The following is a 20,316-nucleotide window of genomic DNA, read 5'->3' on the forward strand; positions in this document are numbered from 1 at the left end:
TAGCGCCTAAACAGGGTGATCTAAGATGGCGCAAACTATTTGATTCATGTAGCCGCACAGGTGCACGTTAATTAGAGACATCAATCTCAGATATAGGTTGAACAGGTGAGTGGCAATCAACAAAAAAGTGAAAATTTCAAAATTTCTACTTTTTACCTTTTTTGTGTTTCCAGTTAAGGGGGTATATGAGAGGGGGGGATGAAACCAAGTGGATCACCTATAGGACACTCGGGGCTTCCGTTATCACCATCAACTACCTGCCTACCACCAGCAGGAGCGTGGGAATCCTATAGAATGCACCATGAGTCATTTTGCCCTGCACACAGGTGTTTTTCCACCCTTCTGCGACCTCTAGCGGCCGGAGTATATAAGCTAGGTGGGTCAAACAAATTGCATCGTTTAGAGGACACTCAGGGCTTCCATTTGCATCATCAATCACCCGCCTACCACCAATAGGGGCGTGGCAATTCACCAAAAAACACTTTGGAATTTAACGTGTCACCCTTTTGCGGCCATTAGCGCCTAAACAGGGTGATCTAAGATGGCGCAAACTATTTGATTCATGTAGCCGCACAGGTGCACGTTAATTAGAGACATCAATCTCAGATATAGGTTGAACAGGTGAGTGGCAATCAACAAAAAAGTGAAAATTTCAAAATTTCTACTTTTTACCTTTTTTGTGTTTCCAGTTAAGGGGGTATATGAGAGGGGGGGATGAAACCAAGTGGATCACCTATAGGACACTCGGGGCTTCCGTTATCACCATCAACTACCTGCCTACCACCAGCAGGAGCGTGGGAATCCTATAGAATGCACCATGAGTCATTTTGCCCTGCACACAGGTGTTTTTCCACCCTTCTGCGACCTCTAGCGGCCGGAGTATATAAGCTAGGTGGGTCAAACAAATTGCATCGTTTAGAGGACACTCAGGGCTTCCAATAGGGGCGTGGCAATTCACCAAAAAACACTTTGGAAGTTAACGTGTCACCCTTTTGCGGCCATTAGCGCCTAAACAGGGTGATCTAAGATGGCGCAAACTATTTGATTCATGTAGCCGCACAGGTGCACGTTAATTAGAGACATCAATCTCAGATATAGGTTGAACAGGTGAGTGGCAATCAACAAAAAAGTGAAAATTTCAAAATTTCTACTTTTTACCTTTTTTGTGTTTCCAGTTAAGGGGGTATATGAGAGGGGGGGATGAAACCAAGTGGATCACCTATAGGACACTCGGGGCTTCCGTTATCACCATCAACTACCTGCCTACCACCAGCAGGAGCGTGGGAATCCTATAGAATGCACCATGAGTCATTTTGCCCTGCACACAGGTGTTTTTCCACCCTTCTGCGACCTCTAGCGGCCGGAGTATATAAGCTAGGTGGGTCAAACAAATTGCATCGTTTAGAGGACACTCAGGGCTTCCATTTGCATCATCAATCACCCGCCTACCACCAATAGGGGCGTGGCAATTCACCAAAAAACACTTTGGAATTTAACGTGTCACCCTTTTGCGGCCATTAGCGCCTAAACAGGGTGATCTAAGATGGCGCAAACTATTTGATTCATGTAGCCGCACAGGTGCACGTTAATTAGAGACATCAATCTCAGATATAGGTTGAACAGGTGAGTGGCAATCAACAAAAAAGTGAAAATTTCAAAATTTCTACTTTTTACCTTTTTTGTGTTTCCAGTTAAGGGGGTATATGAGAGGGGGGGATGAAACCAAGCGGATCACCTAGAGGACACTCGGGGCTTCCATTATCACCATCAACCACCTGCCTACCACCAGCAGGAGCGTGGGAATCCTATAGAATGCACCATGAGTCATTTTGCCCTGCACACAGGTGTTTTTCCACCCTTCTGCGACCTCTAGCGGCCGGAGTATATAAGCTAGGTGGGTCAAACAAATTGCATCGTTTAGAGGACACTCAGGGCTTCCATTTGCATCATCAATCACCCGCCTACCACCAATAGGGGCGTGGCAATTCACCAAAAAACACTTTGGAATTTAACGTGTCACCCTTTTGCGGCCATTAGCGCCTAAACAGGGTGATCTAAGATGGCGCAAACTATTTGATTCATGTAGCCGCACAGGTGCACGTTAATTAGAGACATCAATCTCAGATATAGGTTGAACAGGTGAGTGGCAATCAACAAAAAAGTGAAAATTTCAAAATTTCTACTTTTTACCTTTTTTGTGTTTCCAGTTAAGGGGGTATATGAGAGGGGGGGATGAAACCAAGTGGATCACCTAGAGGACACTCGGGGCTTCCATTATCACCATCAACCACCTGCCTACCACCAGCAGGAGCGTGGGAATCCTATAGAATGCACCATGAGTCATTTTGCCCTGCACACAGGTGTTTTTCCACCCTTCTGCGACCTCTAGCGGCCGGAGTATATAAGCTAGGTGGGTCAAACAAATTGCATCGTTTAGAGGACACTCAGGGCTTTCATTTGCATCATCAATCACCCGCCTACCACCAATAGGGGCGTGGCAATTCACCAAAAAACACTTTGGAATTTAACGTGTCACCCTTTTGCGGCCATTAGCGCCTAAACAGGGTGATCTAAGATGGCGCAAACTATTTGATTCATGTAGCCGCACAGGTGCACGTTAATTAGAGACATCAATCTCAGATATAGGTTGAACAGGTGAGTGGCAATCAACAAAAAAGTGAAAATTTCAAAATTTCTACTTTTTACCTTTTTTGTGTTTCCAGTTAAGGGGGTATATGAGAGGGGGGGATGAAACCAAGTGGATCACCTATAGGACACTCGGGGCTTCCGTTATCACCATCAACTACCTGCCTACCACCAGCAGGAGCGTGGGAATCCTATAGAATGCACCATGAGTCATTTTGCCCTGCACACAGGTGTTTTTCCACCCTTCTGCGACCTCTAGCGGCCGGAGTATATAAGCTAGGTGGGTCAAACAAATTGCATCGTTTAGAGGACACTCAGGGCTTCCATTTGCATCATCAATCACCCGCCTACCACCAATAGGGGCGTGGCAATTCACCAAAAAACACTTTGGAATTTAACGTGTCACCCTTTTGCGGCCATTAGCGCCTAAACAGGGTGATCTAAGATGGCGCAAACTATTTGATTCATGTAGCCGCACAGGTGCACGTTAATTAGAGACATCAATCTCAGATATAGGTTGAACAGGTGAGTGGCAATCAACAAAAAAGTGAAAATTTCAAAATTTCTACTTTTTACCTTTTTTGTGTTTCCAGTTAAGGGGGTATATGAGAGGGGGGGATGAAACCAAGTGGATCACCTAGAGGACACTCGGGGCTTCCATTATCACCATCAACCACCTGCCTACCACCAGCAGGAGCGTGGGAATCCTATAGAATGCACCATGAGTCATTTTGCCCTGCACACAGGTGTTTTTCCACCCTTCTGCGACCTCTAGCGGCCGGAGTATATAAGCTAGGTGGGTCAAACAAATTGCATCGTTTAGAGGACACTCAGGGCTTCCATTTGCATCATCAATCACCCGCCTACCACCAATAGGGGCGTGGCAATTCACCAAAAAACACTTTGGAATTTAACGTGTCACCCTTTTGCGGCCATTAGCGCCTAAACAGGGTGATCTAAGATGGCGCAAACTATTTGATTCATGTAGCCGCACAGGTGCACGTTAATTAGAGACATCAATCTCAGATATAGGTTGAACAGGTGAGTGGCAATCAACAAAAAAGTGAAAATTTCAAAATTTCTACTTTTTACCTTTTTTGTGTTTCCAGTTAAGGGGGTATATGAGAGGGGGGGATGAAACCAAGTGGATCACCTATAGGACACTCGGGGCTTCCGTTATCACCATCAACTACCTGCCTACCACCAGCAGGAGCGTGGGAATCCTATAGAATGCACCATGAGTCATTTTGCCCTGCACACAGGTGTTTTTCCACCCTTCTGCGACCTCTAGCGGCCGGAGTATATAAGCTAGGTGGGTCAAACAAATTGCATCGTTTAGAGGACACTCAGGGCTTCCATTTGCATCATCAATCACCCGCCTACCACCAATAGGGGCGTGGCAATTCACCAAAAAACACTTTGGAATTTAACGTGTCACCCTTTTGCGGCCATTAGCGCCTAAACAGGGTGATCTAAGATGGCGCAAACTATTTGATTCATGTAGCCGCACAGGTGCACGTTAATTAGAGACATCAATCTCAGATATAGGTTGAACAGGTGAGTGGCAATCAACAAAAAAGTGAAAATTTCAAAATTTCTACTTTTTACCTTTTTTGTGTTTCCAGTTAAGGGGGTATATGAGAGGGGGGGATGAAACCAAGCGGATCACCTAGAGGACACTCGGGGCTTCCATTATCACCATCAACCACCTGCCTACCACCAGCAGGAGCGTGGGAATCCTATAGAATGCACCATGAGTCATTTTGCCCTGCACACAGGTGTTTTTCCACCCTTCTGCGACCTCTAGCGGCCGGAGTATATAAGCTAGGTGGGTCAAACAAATTGCATCGTTTAGAGGACACTCAGGGCTTCCATTTGCATCATCAATCACCCGCCTACCACCAATAGGGGCGTGGCAATTCACCAAAAAACACTTTGGAATTTAACGTGTCACCCTTTTGCGGCCATTAGCGCCTAAACAGGGTGATCTAAGATGGCGCAAACTATTTGATTCATGTAGCCGCACAGGTGCACGTTAATTAGAGACATCAATCTCAGATATAGGTTGAACAGGTGAGTGGCAATCAACAAAAAAGTGAAAATTTCAAAATTTCTACTTTTTACCTTTTTTGTGTTTCCAGTTAAGGGGGTATATGAGAGGGGGGGATGAAACCAAGTGGATCACCTATAGGACACTCGGGGCTTCCGTTATCACCATCAACTACCTGCCTACCACCAGCAGGAGCGTGGGAATCCTATAGAATGCACCATGAGTCATTTTGCCCTGCACACAGGTGTTTTTCCACCCTTCTGCGACCTCTAGCGGCCGGAGTATATAAGCTAGGTGGGTCAAACAAATTGCATCGTTTAGAGGACACTCAGGGCTTCCATTTGCATCATCAATCACCCGCCTACCACCAATAGGGGCGTGGCAATTCACCAAAAAACACTTTGGAATTTAACGTGTCACCCTTTTGCGGCCATTAGCGCCTAAACAGGGTGATCTAAGATGGCGCAAACTATTTGATTCATGTAGCCGCACAGGTGCACGTTAATTAGAGACATCAATCTCAGATATAGGTTGAACAGGTGAGTGGCAATCAACAAAAAAGTGAAAATTTCAAAATTTCTACTTTTTACCTTTTTTGTGTTTCCAGTTAAGGGGGTATATGAGAGGGGGGGATGAAACCAAGTGGATCACCTAGAGGACACTCGGGGCTTCCATTATCACCATCAACCACCTGCCTACCACCAGCAGGAGCGTGGGAATCCTATAGAATGCACCATGAGTCATTTTGCCCTGCACACAGGTGTTTTTCCACCCTTCTGCGACCTCTAGCGGCCGGAGTATATAAGCTAGGTGGGTCAAACAAATTGCATCGTTTAGAGGACACTCAGGGCTTCCATTTGCATCATCAATCACCCGCCTACCACCAATAGGGGCGTGGCAATTCACCAAAAAACACTTTGGAATTTAACGTGTCACCCTTTTGCGGCCATTAGCGCCTAAACAGGGTGATCTAAGATGGCGCAAACTATTTGATTCATGTAGCCGCACAGGTGCACGTTAATTAGAGACATCAATCTCAGATATAGGTTGAACAGGTGAGTGGCAATCAACAAAAAAGTGAAAATTTCAAAATTTCTACTTTTTACCTTTTTTGTGTTTCCAGTTAAGGGGGTATATGAGAGGGGGGGATGAAACCAAGTGGATCACCTAGAGGACACTCGGGGCTTCCATTATCACCATCAACCACCTGCCTACCACCAGCAGGAGCGTGGGAATCCTATAGAATGCACCATGAGTCATTTTGCCCTGCACACAGGTGTTTTTCCACCCTTCTGCGACCTCTAGCGGCCGGAGTATATAAGCTAGGTGGGTCAAACAAATTGCATCGTTTAGAGGACACTCAGGGCTTCCATTTGCATCATCAATCACCCGCCTACCACCAATAGGGGCGTGGCAATTCACCAAAAAACACTTTGGAATTTAACGTGTCACCCTTTTGCGGCCATTAGCGCCTAAACAGGGTGATCTAAGATGGCGCAAACTATTTGATTCATGTAGCCGCACAGGTGCACGTTAATTAGAGACATCAATCTCAGATATAGGTTGAACAGGTGAGTGGCAATCAACAAAAAAGTGAAAATTTCAAAATTTCTACTTTTTACCTTTTTTGTGTTTCCAGTTAAGGGGGTATATGAGAGGGGGGGATGAAACCAAGTGGATCACCTATAGGACACTCGGGGCTTCCGTTATCACCATCAACTACCTGCCTACCACCAGCAGGAGCGTGGGAATCCTATAGAATGCACCATGAGTCATTTTGCCCTGCACACAGGTGTTTTTCCACCCTTCTGCGACCTCTAGCGGCCGGAGTATATAAGCTAGGTGGGTCAAACAAATTGCATCGTTTAGAGGACACTCAGGGCTTCCATTTGCATCATCAATCACCCGCCTACCACCAATAGGGGCGTGGCAATTCACCAAAAAACACTTTGGAATTTAACGTGTCACCCTTTTGCGGCCATTAGCGCCTAAACAGGGTGATCTAAGATGGCGCAAACTATTTGATTCATGTAGCCGCACAGGTGCACGTTAATTAGAGACATCAATCTCAGATATAGGTTGAACAGGTGAGTGGCAATCAACAAAAAAGTGAAAATTTCAAAATTTCTACTTTTTACCTTTTTTGTGTTTCCAGTTAAGGGGGTATATGAGAGGGGGGGATGAAACCAAGCGGATCACCTAGAGGACACTCGGGGCTTCCATTATCACCATCAACCACCTGCCTACCACCAGCAGGAGCGTGGGAATCCTATAGAATGCACCATGAGTCATTTTGCCCTGCACACAGGTGTTTTTCCACCCTTCTGCGACCTCTAGCGGCCGGAGTATATAAGCTAGGTGGGTCAAACAAATTGCATCGTTTAGAGGACACTCAGGGCTTCCATTTGCATCATCAATCACCCGCCTACCACCAATAGGGGCGTGGCAATTCACCAAAAAACACTTTGGAATTTAACGTGTCACCCTTTTGCGGCCATTAGCGCCTAAACAGGGTGATCTAAGATGGCGCAAACTATTTGATTCATGTAGCCGCACAGGTGCACGTTAATTAGAGACATCAATCTCAGATATAGGTTGAACAGGTGAGTGGCAATCAACAAAAAAGTGAAAATTTCAAAATTTCTACTTTTTACCTTTTTTGTGTTTCCAGTTAAGGGGGTATATGAGAGGGGGGGATGAAACCAAGTGGATCACCTATAGGACACTCGGGGCTTCCGTTATCACCATCAACTACCTGCCTACCACCAGCAGGAGCGTGGGAATCCTATAGAATGCACCATGAGTCATTTTGCCCTGCACACAGGTGTTTTTCCACCCTTCTGCGACCTCTAGCGGCCGGAGTATATAAGCTAGGTGGGTCAAACAAATTGCATCGTTTAGAGGACACTCAGGGCTTCCATTTGCATCATCAATCACCCGCCTACCACCAATAGGGGCGTGGCAATTCACCAAAAAACACTTTGGAATTTAACGTGTCACCCTTTTGCGGCCATTAGCGCCTAAACAGGGTGATCTAAGATGGCGCAAACTATTTGATTCATGTAGCCGCACAGGTGCACGTTAATTAGAGACATCAATCTCAGATATAGGTTGAACAGGTGAGTGGCAATCAACAAAAAAGTGAAAATTTCAAAATTTCTACTTTTTACCTTTTTTGTGTTTCCAGTTAAGGGGGTATATGAGAGGGGGGGATGAAACCAAGTGGATCACCTAGAGGACACTCGGGGCTTCCATTATCACCATCAACCACCTGCCTACCACCAGCAGGAGCGTGGGAATCCTATAGAATGCACCATGAGTCATTTTGCCCTGCACACAGGTGTTTTTCCACCCTTCTGCGACCTCTAGCGGCCGGAGTATATAAGCTAGGTGGGTCAAACAAATTGCATCGTTTAGAGGACACTCAGGGCTTCCATTTGCATCATCAATCACCCGCCTACCACCAATAGGGGCGTGGCAATTCACCAAAAAACACTTTGGAATTTAACGTGTCACCCTTTTGCGGCCATTAGCGCCTAAACAGGGTGATCTAAGATGGCGCAAACTATTTGATTCATGTAGCCGCACAGGTGCACGTTAATTAGAGACATCAATCTCAGATATAGGTTGAACAGGTGAGTGGCAATCAACAAAAAAGTGAAAATTTCAAAATTTCTACTTTTTACCTTTTTTGTGTTTCCAGTTAAGGGGGTATATGAGAGGGGGGGATGAAACCAAGTGGATCACCTAGAGGACACTCGGGGCTTCCATTATCACCATCAACCACCTGCCTACCACCAGCAGGAGCGTGGGAATCCTATAGAATGCACCATGAGTCATTTTGCCCTGCACACAGGTGTTTTTCCACCCTTCTGCGACCTCTAGCGGCCGGAGTATATAAGCTAGGTGGGTCAAACAAATTGCATCGTTTAGAGGACACTCAGGGCTTCCATTTGCATCATCAATCACCCGCCTACCACCAATAGGGGCGTGGCAATTCACCAAAAAACACTTTGGAATTTAACGTGTCACCCTTTTGCGGCCATTAGCGCCTAAACAGGGTGATCTAAGATGGCGCAAACTATTTGATTCATGTAGCCGCACAGGTGCACGTTAATTAGAGACATCAATCTCAGATATAGGTTGAACAGGTGAGTGGCAATCAACAAAAAAGTGAAAATTTCAAAATTTCTACTTTTTACCTTTTTTGTGTTTCCAGTTAAGGGGGTATATGAGAGGGGGGGATGAAACCAAGTGGATCACCTATAGGACACTCGGGGCTTCCGTTATCACCATCAACTACCTGCCTACCACCAGCAGGAGCGTGGGAATCCTATAGAATGCACCATGAGTCATTTTGCCCTGCACACAGGTGTTTTTCCACCCTTCTGCGACCTCTAGCGGCCGGAGTATATAAGCTAGGTGGGTCAAACAAATTGCATCGTTTAGAGGACACTCAGGGCTTCCATTTGCATCATCAATCACCCGCCTACCACCAATAGGGGCGTGGCAATTCACCAAAAAACACTTTGGAATTTAACGTGTCACCCTTTTGCGGCCATTAGCGCCTAAACAGGGTGATCTAAGATGGCGCAAACTATTTGATTCATGTAGCCGCACAGGTGCACGTTAATTAGAGACATCAATCTCAGATATAGGTTGAACAGGTGAGTGGCAATCAACAAAAAAGTGAAAATTTCAAAATTTCTACTTTTTACCTTTTTTGTGTTTCCAGTTAAGGGGGTATATGAGAGGGGGGGATGAAACCAAGTGGATCACCTAGAGGACACTCGGGGCTTCCATTATCACCATCAACCACCTGCCTACCACCAGCAGGAGCGTGGGAATCCTATAGAATGCACCATGAGTCATTTTGCCCTGCACACAGGTGTTTTTCCACCCTTCTGCGACCTCTAGCGGCCGGAGTATATAAGCTAGGTGGGTCAAATAAATTGCATCGTTTAGAGGACACTCAGGGCTTCCATTTGCATCATCAATCACCCGCCTACCACCAATAGGGGCGTGGCAATTCACCAAAAAACACTTTGGAATTTAACGTGTCACCCTTTTGCGGCCATTAGCGCCTAAACAGGGTGATCTAAGATGGCGCAAACTATTTGATTCATGTAGCCGCACAGGTGCACGTTAATTAGAGACATCAATCTCAGATATAGGTTGAACAGGTGAGTGGCAATCAACAAAAAAGTGAAAATTTCAAAATTTCTACTTTTTACCTTTTTTGTGTTTCCAGTTAAGGGGGTATATGAGAGGGGGGGATGAAACCAAGTGGATCACCTAGAGGACACTCGGGGCTTCCATTATCACCATCAACCACCTGCCTACCACCAGCAGGAGCGTGGGAATCCTATAGAATGCACCATGAGTCATTTTGCCCTGCACACAGGTGTTTTTCCACCCTTCTGCGACCTCTAGCGGCCGGAGTATATAAGCTAGGTGGGTCAAACAAATTGCATCGTTTAGAGGACACTCAGGGCTTCCAGTTGCATCATCAATCACCCGCCTACCACCAATAGGGGCGTGGCAATTCACCAAAAAACACTTTGGAATTTAACGTGTCACCCTTTTGCGGCCATTAGCGCCTAAACAGGGTGATCTAAGATGGCGCAAACTATTTGATTCATGTAGCCGCACAGGTGCACGTTAATTAGAGACATCAATCTACTAGGGCGCTCCGTTTACGCCTTACTTCGTAAGGCGCAAACTGCGCTAGTTTTTTCCTCTAGCTAATTCTTCTTTGGAACGCACATTGTATATATTTCTTCTGTGCGTGTGTATGTCACTGAACTCCTCCTAGACGGCTGGACCGATTTTGATGAAATTTTTTGTGTAAGTTCAAGGGACGTCGAGGATGGCTTAGATTCACAATTCGATCAACTAGATAATGTTTTAACAATGAATTTATTTATTATTTAAATTGTTGTTGATGTTAGAACGTTTTACATAGAATTTCGGCAGACTACGCTGCAGTTGTGTCAGATATTCAAAAGTTAAAGATTTAAAAATTCATCACTTTCGCTGTAAGAGTTGGCGTTATAAATTAGCGCCATCTGTACTTCATCTCTTTAACTTGATATTGAAACAGATAAAAATCATATGCTCTTAGTACTCCTAGACTTTCTATTATTCTATTGTTATTTTCGTTGTCATCTTATGATGTTTTACATTAGGGGGGGAGAGGGTTGAATCATGTTTGAAGTGTGTCTAAAAAACGATACTTTTTGAGTGAGATTTATAACAACCAACCTAACCTAAAAATTTATTTGTGTAGTTCATTAACTTCATAATAAATTTTTTAAATTGTTTTTACTATTCATGTTTTAAATGAAAAAAACTATTAAAAAACTAGAAAAAAATTCTATTAAAAATCATTTAATTTAAAAAAAATTATTCATTTTCCAAATTAAGAAGCAAGAAAATAAAATTACCCGTTTTTCATCTAAGATTTGTAACAATAAATCGTTTTCGGTGATAATTAAAAATTTTATTTTCAATAAATAACTCATATTCGTTGTGGATTACTCGGTTTATTTTGTATACATTTTTAATTAAATTTACACATGGGTTTGTTAACAACCACCCTAATCTAAAAATTATTTTTATAGTTTATTGATTCCATAACGCATAAATCTTTTTTGTTAATTATTTAAAATTTCATTCTCAATAAAAAAACTCACATTCGTTGCGTATTATATTACAGTATTTTTTTTATATATATATATATTTGATTCATGTAGCCGCACAGGTGCACGTTAATTAGAGACATCAATCTCAGATATAGGTTGAACAGGTGAGTGGCAATCAACAAAAAAGTGAAAATTTCAAAATTTCTACTTTTTACCTTTTTTGTGTTTCCAGTTAAGGGGGTATATGAGAGGGGGGGATGAAACCAAGTGGATCACCTAGAGGACACTCGGGGCTTCCATTATCACCATCAACCACCTGCCTACCACCAGCAGGAGCGTGGGAATCCTATAGAATGCACCATGAGTCATTTTGCCCTGCACACAGGTGTTTTTCCACCCTTCTGCGACCTCTAGCGGCCGGAGTATATAAGCTAGGTGGGTCAAACAAATTGCATCGTTTAGAGGACACTCAGGGCTTCCATTTGCATCATCAATCACCCGCCTACCACCAATAGGGGCGTGGCAATTCACCAAAAAACACTTTGGAATTTAACGTGTCACCCTTTTGCGGCCATTAGCGCCTAAACAGGGTGATCTAAGATGGCGCAAACTATTTGATTCATGTAGCCGCACAGGTGCACGTTAATTAGAGACATCAATCTCAGATATAGGTTGAACAGGTGAGTGGCAATCAACAAAAAAGTGAAAATTTCAAAATTTCTACTTTTTACCTTTTTTGTGTTTCCAGTTAAGGGGGTATATGAGAGGGGGGGATGAAACCAAGTGGATCACCTAGAGGACACTCGGGGCTTCCATTATCACCATCAACCACCTGCCTACCACCACCAGGAGCGTGGGAATCCTATAGAATGCACCATGAGTCATTTTGCCCTGCACACAGGTGTTTTTCCACCCTTCTGCGACCTCTAGCGGCCGGAGTATATAAGCTAGGTGGGTCAAACAAATTGCATCGTTTAGAGGACACTCAGGGCTTCCATTTGCATCATCAATCACCCGCCTACCACCAATAGGAGCGTGGCAATTCACCAAAAAACACTTTGGAATTTAACGTGTCACCCTTTTGCGGCCATTAGCGCCTAAACAGGGTGATCTAAGATGGCGCAAACTATTTGATTCATGTAGCCGCACAGGTGCACGTTAATTAGAGACATCAATCTCAGATATAGGTTGAACAGGTGAGTGGCAATCAACAAAAAAGTGAAAATTTCAAAATTTCTACTTTTTACCTTTTTTGTGTTTCCAGTTAAGGGGGTATATGAGAGGGGGGGATGAAACCAAGTGGATCACCTAGAGGACACTCGGGGCTTCCATTATCACCATCAACCACCTGCCTACCACCAGCAGGAGCGTGGGAATCCTATAGAATGCACCATGAGTCATTTTGCCCTGCACACAGGTGTTTTTCCACCCTTCTGCGACCTCTAGCGGCCGGAGTATATAAGCTAGGTGGGTCAAACAAATTGCATCGTTTAGAGGACACTCAGGGCTTCCATTTGCATCATCAATCACCCGCCTACCACCAATAGGGGCGTGGCAATTCACCAAAAAACACTTTGGAATTTAACGTGTCACCCTTTTGCGGCCATTAGCGCCTAAACAGGGTGATCTAAGATGGCGCAAACTATTTGATTCATGTAGCCGCACAGGTGCACGTTAATTAGAGGCATCAATCTCAGATATAGGTTGAACAGGTGAGTGGCAATCAACAAAAAAGTGAAAATTTCAAAATTTCTACTTTTTACCTTTTTTGTGTTTCCAGTTAAGGGGGTATATGAGAGGGGGGGATGAAACCAAGTGGATCACCTAGAGGACACTCGGGGCTTCCATTATCACCATCAACCACCTGCCTACCACCAGCAGGAGCGTGGGAATCCTATAGAATGCACCATGAGTCATTTTGCCCTGCACACAGGTGTTTTTCCACCCTTCTGCGACCTCTAGCGGCCGGAGTATATAAGCTAGGTGGGTCAAACAAATTGCATCGTTTAGAGGACACTCAGGGCTTCCATTTGCATCATCAATCACCCGCCTACCACCAATAGGGGCGTGGCAATTCACCAAAAAACACTTTGGAATTTAACGTGTCACCCTTTTGCGGCCATTAGCGCCTAAACAGGGTGATCTAAGATGGCGCAAACTATTTGATTCATGTAGCCGCACAGGTGCACGTTAATTAGAGACATCAATCTCAGATATAGGTTGAACAGGTGAGTGGCAATCAATAAAAAAGTGAAAATTTCAAAATTTCTACTTTTTACCTTTTTTGTGTTTCCAGTTAAGGGGGTATATGAGAGGGGGGGATGAAACCAAGTGGATCACCTAGAGGACACTCGGGGCTTCCATTATCACCATCAACCACCTGCCTACCACCAGCAGGAGCGTGGGAATCCTATAGAATGCACCATGAGTCATTTTGCCCTGCACACAGGTGTTTTTCCACCCTTCTGCGACCTCTAGCGGCCGGAGTATATAAGCTAGGTGGGTCAAACAAATTGCATCGTTTAGAGGACACTCAGGGCTTCCATTTGCATCATCAATCACCCGCCTACCACCAATAGGGGCGTGGCAATTCACCAAAAAACACTTTGGAATTTAACGTGTCACCCTTTTGCGGCCATTAGCGCCTAAACAGGGTGATCTAAGATGGCGCAAACTATTTGATTCATGTAGCCGCACAGGTGCACGTTAATTAGAGACATCAATCTCAGATATAGGTTGAACAGGTGAGTGGCAATCAACAAAAAAGTGAAAATTTCAAAATTTCTACTTTTTACCTTTTTTGTGTTTCCAGTTAAGGGGGTATATGAGAGGGGGGGATGAAACCAAGTGGATCACCTATAGGACACTCGGGGCTTCCGTTATCACCATCAACTACCTGCCTACCACCAGCAGGAGCGTGGGAATCCTATAGAATGCACCATGAGTCATTTTGCCCTGCACACAGGTGTTTTTCCACCCTTCTGCGACCTCTAGCGGCCGGAGTATATAAGCTAGGTGGGTCAAACAAATTGCATCGTTTAGAGGACACTCAGGGCTTCCATTTGCATCATCAATCACCCGCCTACCACCAATAGGGGCGTGGTAATTCACCAAAAAACACTTTGGAATTTAACGTGTCACCCTTTTGCGGCCATTAGCGCCTAAACAGGGTGATCTAAGATGGCGCAAACTATTTGATTCATGTAGCCGCACAGGTGCACGTTAATTAGAGACATCAATCTCAGATATAGGTTGAACAGGTGAGTGGCAATCAACAAAAAAGTGAAAATTTCAAAATTTCTACTTTTTACCTTTTTTGTGTTTCCAGTTAAGGGGGTATATGAGAGGGGGGGATGAAACCAAGTGGATCACCTAGAGGACACTCGGGGCTTCCATTATCACCATCAACCACCTGCCTACCACCAGCAGGAGCGTGGGAATCCTATAGAATGCACCATGAGTCATTTTGCCCTGCACACAGGTGTTTTTCCACCCTTCTGCGACCTCTAGCGGCCGGAGTATATAAGCTAGGTGGGTCAAACAAATTGCATCGTTTAGAGGACACTCAGGGCTTCCATTTGCATCATCAATCACCCGCCTACCACCAATAGGGGCGTGGCAATTCACCAAAAAACACTTTGGAATTTAACGTGTCACCCTTTTGCGGCCATTAGCGCCTAAACAGGGTGATCTAAGATGGCGCAAACTATTTGATTCATGTAGCCGCACAGGTGCACGTTAATTAGAGACATCAATCTCAGATATAGGTTGAACAGGTGAGTGGCAATCAACAAAAAAGTGAAAATTTCAAAATTTCTACTTTTTACCTTTTTTGTGTTTCCAGTTAAGGGGGTATATGAGAGGGGGGGATGAAACCAAGTGGATCACCTAGAGGACACTCGGGGCTTCCATTATCACCATCAACCACCTGCCTACCACCAGCAGGAGCGTGGGAATCCTATAGAATGCACCATGAGTCATTTTGCCCTGCACACAGGTGTTTTTCCACCCTTCTGCGACCTCTAGCGGCCGGAGTATATAAGCTAGGTGGGTCAAACAAATTGCATCGTTTAGAGGACACTCAGGGCTTCCAGTTGCATCATCAATCACCCGCCTACCACCAATAGGGGCGTGGCAATTCACCAAAAAACACTTTGGAATTTAACGTGTCACCCTTTTGCGGCCATTAGCGCCTAAACAGGGTGATCTAAGATGGCGCAAACTATTTGATTCATGTAGCCGCACAGGTGCACGTTAATTAGAGACATCAATCTACTAGGGCGCTCCGTTTACGCCTTACTTCGTAAGGCGCAAACTGCGCTAGTTTTTTCAACCTCTAGCTAATTCTTCTTTGGAACGCACATTGTATATATTTCTTCTGTGCGTGTGTATGTCACTGAACTCCTCCTAGACGGCTGGACCGATTTTGATGAAATTTTTTGTGTAAGTTCAAGGGACGTCGAGGATGGCTTAGATTCACAATTCGATCAACTAGATAATGTTTTAACAATGAATTTATTTATTATTTAAATTGTTGTTGATGTTAGAACGTTTTACATAGAATTTCGGCAGACTACGCTGCAGTTGTGTCAGATATTCAAAAGTTAAAGATTTAAAAATTCATCACTTTCGCTGTAAGAGTTGGCGTTATAAATTAGCGCCATCTGTACTTCATCTCTTTAACTTGATATTGAAACAGATAAAAATCATATGCTCTTAGTACTCCTAGACTTTCTATTATTCTATTGTTATTTTCGTTGTCATCTTATGATGTTTTACATTAGGGGGGGAGAGGGTTGAATCATGTTTGAAGTGTGTCTAAAAAACGATACTTTTTGAGTGAGATTTATAACAACCAACCTAACCTAAAAATTTATTTGTGTAGTTCATTAACTTCATAATAAATTTTTTAAATTGTTTTTACTATTCATGTTTTAAATGAAAAAAACTATTAAAAAACTAGAAAAAAATTCTATTAAAAATCATTTAATTTAAAAAAAATTATTCATTTTCCAAATTAAGAAGCAAGAAAATAAAATTACCCGTTTTTCATCTAAGATTTGTAACAATAAATCGTTTTCGGTGATAATTAAAAATTTTATTTTCAATAAATAACTCATATTCGTTGTGGATTACTCGGTTTATTTTGTATACATTTTTAATTAAATTTACACATGGGTTTGTTAACAACCACCCTAATCTAAAAATTATTTTTATAGTTTATTGATTCCATAACGCATAAATCTTTTTTGTTAATTATTTAAAATTTCATTCTCAATAAAAAAACTCACATTCGTTGCGTATTATATTACAGTATTTTTTTTATATATATATATATTTGATTCATGTAGCCGCACAGGTGCACGTTAATTAGAGACATCAATCTCAGATATAGGTTGAACAGGTGAGTGGCAATCAACAAAAAAGTGAAAATTTCAAAATTTCTACTTTTTACCTTTTTTGTGTTTCCAGTTAAGGGGGTATATGAGAGGGGGGGATGAAACCAAGTGGATCACCTAGAGGACACTCGGGGCTTCCATTATCACCATCAACCACCTGCCTACCACCAGCAGGAGCGTGGGAATCCTATAGAATGCACCATGAGTCATTTTGCCCTGCACACAGGTGTTTTTCCACCCTTCTGCGACCTCTAGCGGCCGGAGTATATAAGCTAGGTGGGTCAAACAAATTGCATCGTTTAGAGGACACTCAGGGCTTCCATTTGCATCATCAATCACCCGCCTACCACCAATAGGGGCGTGGCAATTCACCAAAAAACACTTTGGAATTTAACGTGTCACCCTTTTGCGGCCATTAGCGCCTAAACAGGGTGATCTAAGATGGCGCAAACTATTTGATTCATGTAGCCGCACAGGTGCACGTTAATTAGAGACATCAATCTCAGATATAGGTTGAACAGGTGAGTGGCAATCAACAAAAAAGTGAAAATTTCAAAATTTCTACTTTTTACCTTTTTTGTGTTTCCAGTTAAGGGGGTATATGAGAGGGGGGGATGAAACCAAGTGGATCACCTAGAGGACACTCGGGGCTTCCATTATCACCATCAACCACCTGCCTACCACCAGCAGGAGCGTGGGAATCCTATAGAATGCACCATGAGTCATTTTGCCCTGCACACAGGTGTTTTTCCACCCTTCTGCGACCTCTAGCGGCCGGAGTATATAAGCTAGGTGGGTCAAACAAATTGCATCGTTTAGAGGACACTCAGGGCTTCCATTTGCATCATCAATCACCCGCCTACCACCAATAGGAGCGTGGCAATTCACCAAAAAACACTTTGGAATTTAACGTGTCACCCTTTTGCGGCCATTAGCGCCTAAACAGGGTGATCTAAGATGGCGCAAACTATTTGATTCATGTAGCCGCACAGGTGCACGTTAATTAGAGACATCAATCTCAGATATAGGTTGAACAGGTGAGTGGCAATCAACAAAAAAGTGAAAATTTCAAAATTTCTACTTTTTACCTTTTTTGTGTTTCCAGTTAAGGGGGTATATGAGAGGGGGGGATGAAACCAAGTGGATCACCTAGAGGACACTCGGGGCTTCCATTATCACCATCAACCACCTGCCTACCACCAGCAGGAGCGTGGGAATCCTATAGAATGCACCATGAGTCATTTTGCCCTGCACACAGGTGTTTTTCCACCCTTCTGCGACCTCTAGCGGCCGGAGTATATAAGCTAGGTGGGTCAAACAAATTGCATCGTTTAGAGGACACTCAGGGCTTCCATTTGCATCATCAATCACCCGCCTACCACCAATAGGGGCGTGGCAATTCACCAAAAAACACTTTGGAATTTAACGTGTCACCCTTTTGCGGCCATTAGCGCCTAAACAGGGTGATCTAAGATGGCGCAAACTATTTGATTCATGTAGCCGCACAGGTGCACGTTAATTAGAGGCATCAATCTCAGATATAGGTTGAACAGGTGAGTGGCAATCAACAAAAAAGTGAAAATTTCAAAATTTCTACTTTTTACCTTTTTTGTGTTTCCAGTTAAGGGGGTATATGAGAGGGGGGGATGAAACCAAGTGGATCACCTAGAGGACACTCGGGGCTTCCAGTATCACCATCAACCACCTGCCTACCACCAGCAGGAGCGTGGGAATCCTATAGAATGCACCATGAGTCATTTTGCCCTGCACACAGGTGTTTTTCCACCCTTCTGCGACCTCTAGCGGCCGGAGTATATAAGCTAGGTGGGTCAAACAAATTGCATCGTTTAGAGGACACTCAGGGCTTCCATTTGCATCATCAATCACCCGCCTACCACCAATAGGGGCGTGGCAATTCACCAAAAAACACTTTGGAATTTAACGTGTCACCCTTTTGCGGCCATTAGCGCCTAAACAGGGTGATCTAAGATGGCGCAAACTATTTGATTCATGTAGCCGCACAGGTGCACGTTAATTAGAGACATCAATCTCAGATATAGGTTGAACAGGTGAGTGGCAATCAACAAAAAAGTGAAAATTTCAAAATTTCTACTTTTTACCTTTTTTGTGTTTCCAGTTAAGGGGGTATATGAGAGGGGGGGATGAAACCAAGTGGATCACCTAGAGGACACTCGGGGCTTCCATTATCACCATCAACCACCTGCCTACCACCAGCAGGAGCGTGGGAATCCTATAGAATGCACCATGAGTCATTTTGCCCTGCACACAGGTGTTTTTCCACCCTTCTGCGACCTCTAGCGGCCGGAGTATATAAGCTAGGTGGGTCAAACAAATTGCATCGTTTAGAGGACACTCAGGGCTTCCATTTGCATCATCAATCACCCGCCTACCACCAATAGGGGCGTGGCAATTCACCAAAAAACACTTTGGAATTTAACGTGTCACCCTTTTGCGGCCATTAGCGCCTAAACAGGGTGATCTAAGATGGCGCAAACTATTTGATTCATGTAGCCGCACAGGTGCACGTTAATTAGAGACATCAATCTCAGATATAGGTTGAACAGGTGAGTGGCAATCAACAAAAAAGTGAAAATTTCAAAATTTCTACTTTTTACCTTTTTTGTGTTTCCAGTTAAGGGGGTATATGAGAGGGGGGGATGAAACCAAGTGGATCACCTAGAGGACACTCGGGGCTTCCATTATCACCATCAACCACCTGCCTACCACCAGCAGGAGCGTGGGAATCCTATAGAATGCACCATGAGTCATTTTGCCCTGCACACAGGTGTTTTTCCACCCTTCTGCGACCTCTAGCGGCCGGAGTATATAAGCTAGGTGGGTCAAACAAATTGCATCGTTTAGAGGACACTCAGGGCTTCCATTTGCATCATCAATCACCCGCCTACCACCAATAGGGGCGTGGCAATTCACCAAAAAACACTTTGGAATTTAACGTGTCACCCTTTTGCGGCCATTAGCGCCTAAACAGGGTGATCTAAGATGGCGCAAACTATTTGATTCATGTAGCCGCACAGGTGCACGTTAATTAGAGACATCAATCTCAGATATAGGTTGAACAGGTGAGTGGCAATCAACAAAAAAGTGAAAATTTCAAAATTTCTACTTTTTACCTTTTTTGTGTTTCCAGTTAAGGGGGTATATGAGAGGGGGGGATGAAACCAAGTGGATCACCTAGAGGACACTCGGGGCTTCCATTATCACCATCAACCACCTGCCTACCACCAGCAGGAGCGTGGGAATCCTATAGAATGCACCATGAGTCATTTTGCCCTGCACACAGGTGTTTTTCCACCCTTCTGCGACCTCTAGCGGCCGGAGTATATAAGCTAGGTGGGTCAAACAAATTGCATCGTTTAGAGGACACTCAGGGCTTCCATTTGCATCATCAATCACCCGCCTACCACCAATAGGGGCGTGGCAATTCACCAAAAAACACTTTGGAATTTAACGTGTCACCCTTTTGCGGCCATTAGCGCCTAAACAGGGTGATCTAAGATGGCGCAAACTATTTGATTCATGTAGCCGCACAGGTGCA

The sequence above is a fragment of the Bactrocera oleae genome, chromosome X (genome assembly GCF_042242935.1).
Source record: "Bactrocera oleae isolate idBacOlea1 chromosome X, idBacOlea1, whole genome shotgun sequence".
NCBI classification, from domain to species: Eukaryota; Metazoa; Arthropoda; class Insecta; order Diptera; family Tephritidae; genus Bactrocera; species Bactrocera oleae.